Raw genomic sequence first — 2,673 nt, 5'->3', positions numbered from 1 at the left:
ATTGCAACTCCCCGGCAACGGCGCCAAAAATTGACGTGGCAGAAATTGGCGAGTTAAGAAATTATTATAAGAGATACGTTGCAAGTACAGTTCTTAACCAACCGAAAATCCGCTTATCAATTTAGAAGGGGTTGTCACAAAAATTAGAATTAAAATACTGGGAGTATTAATCCCAGGTCGTCTCCCAACGAGTTGCAGAAAGGTGTGCTATTTTATTAATCAGATGTTTTCTAAAATGGTTTGAATTGATAAACAGGAAATTAAATCAGAGAATTTATGTAATTTAAATAAAAACCTTGACCGGGAGTAGATTAGTTGGAAGCCCTATACTTGATGGAGTTCTCCCAAGATCAAAATGATAATTGAAGGTTGTTCTGCTTAGTTATCCTTTACTAGGTAGAGGAAAGTCAAGCAAGTTGGAAGGCAATTTCTATTCACAAGTCCTAATCCTCTTCCTTGGGAAGGACTAGTGTCAGTGACTAAAGGGCGATCCAACAATAAACCCAATTACATTTTTTCTCTTGATTATTCCAACTCAAGGTTCTCTTTTCAATCATCTCCCAATCAAGTTATGGAACTACTCGCTCATTATGAATGTAAATCTCACAAAATAAGGAAGAGAAATAAAGAGAGACATGATAAATAATAATAATCAAAGAAACCAATTAAAAGTAAAAATAATTCTTGTATTAATAGATTATAAAAATAATCCAATAGTAACTCTGAATAAATTAAGGACATGGAAGAGTAAGTGACAAGTAAGGAAACAAACTAGAATGACGAAGTCTTGATGGAGGTAATAACTCTTCTCAATATCCCAGTCCAAAAAGCAATAAAAACGAAATCCTAAGAACTATGATTGTGTAGAGAGAAAACCTAGAGGAGGAGTAAAAACAGATCTAAAAACTAAGATTATGCGGAATGAATCTTCTTTTGGTCTCTGCATGTTCCCTGGCCCTAATCTGCTTTTTTGGGCTGAAAACAGGGCCCAAAATCACTCCCAGCGAATTCTGCAGATTCTGCAGATCGCGCACATCACGCGATCGCCTCATCTAGGCGTTCGCGTCATCCAGTGTTTTGCCTTGCCACACGTGCGCGTCGTCCACGCATTCGCGTCACTTGTGCAGTTTCCAATCCATGCGTTCGCGTCAGGCATGCTAGCGCGTCACTGCAATTTCCTCTATTTCACACGGTCGCATGAGCCATGCGTCCGCGTCACTTCTCACTGGTCATCTCTTCCATTTCTTGTGTTCCTTCCATTTTTGCAAGCTTCCTTTCCAATCTCCAAGTTATTCATGCCCTATAAAACCTGAAACACATAACAAACAGATCACGGCATCGAATGGAATAAAGGATAATTAAAATACATAATTAAAAGTCTCTAGGAAGTTTATTTTCAACCATGGAGTGATTTTGGGAAGGAGTTGTAAATACATGCTAATTTAATGAATAAGTGGGTAAAGATTTGATAAAACCGCACAATTAAACACAATGTAAACCATAAATAATGGTTTATCAACCACTGCAAGCAATTCTTTTTCTGTGGTTGTGTAATTTTTTTGGGCATCATTTAAAACACAACTAGCATAATAAATAACATGCAGAAGCTTGTTATGCCTTTGTCCCAGTACTGCACCAATGGCATGGTCACTGGCATCACACATTAGTTCAAATGGTAATGTCCGGTCTGGTGCAGAAATAACTGGTGCTGTGACCAGCTCAGAGTTTCAAATGCCTGCAGACACTCTGTGTCAAACACAAATGGCGTGTCAACAGCTAGCAGATTGCTCAGAGATTTTGCAATTTTTGAAAAATCCTTTATAAACCTCCTATAGAATCCTGCATGCCCCAGAAAGCTTCTGATTGCCTTAACATTGGCAGGTGGTGGTAATTTTTCAATTACTTTTACTTTAGCTTGATCCACCTCTATTCCCTTGTTTGAAATTTTATGCCCAAGGACAATTCCTTCAGTCACCATAAAGTGACATTTTTCCAAGTTTAAAACTAAGTTAGTCTCTTGGCATCTTTTCAGAACAAGTGATAAATGGTCAAGGCAGGAGCTAAATGAGTCTCCAAATACTGAAAAGTCATCCATGAAGACTTCCAGAAATTTCTCTACCATATCAGAGAAGACAGAGAGCATGCACCTCTGAAAGGTTGCAGGTGCATTACACAGACCAAAAGGCATCCTTCTGTAGGCAAACACTCCAGAAGGACATGTGAATACTATTTTCTCTTGGTCTTGAGGATCTACTGCAATTTGGTTGTAACCAGAATAGCCATCCAAAAAGCAGTAGTATTCATGACCTGCTAGTCTCTCAAGCATCTGGTCTATGAATGGTAAAGGAAAGTGATCCTTTCTGGTGACTGTATTGAGCCTTCTGTAGTCAATGCACATACGCCACCCTGTAACTGTTCTTGTAGGAACTAGTTCATTTTTTTCATTATGAATCACTGTCATGCCTCCCTTCTTTGGGACGACTTGGATAGGGCTCACCTAGGGGCTATCAGAAATGGGATAAATGATCCCAGCCTCTAGTAATTTAGTGACCTCTTTCTGCACCACCTCCTTCATGGCTGGATTTAGCCGCCTCTGTGGTTGAACCACTGGCTTAGCATTATCCTCCAATAGGATCTTGTGCATGTATCTGGCTGGGCTAATACCCCTAAGAT

The sequence above is a fragment of the Arachis hypogaea genome, chromosome 13, assembly GCF_003086295.3.
Source record: "Arachis hypogaea cultivar Tifrunner chromosome 13, arahy.Tifrunner.gnm2.J5K5, whole genome shotgun sequence".
Taxonomy (NCBI): domain Eukaryota; kingdom Viridiplantae; phylum Streptophyta; class Magnoliopsida; order Fabales; family Fabaceae; genus Arachis; species Arachis hypogaea.
The sequence above is the reverse complement of the archived record's forward strand: the minus strand, read 5'-3'. Positions refer to the sequence as shown.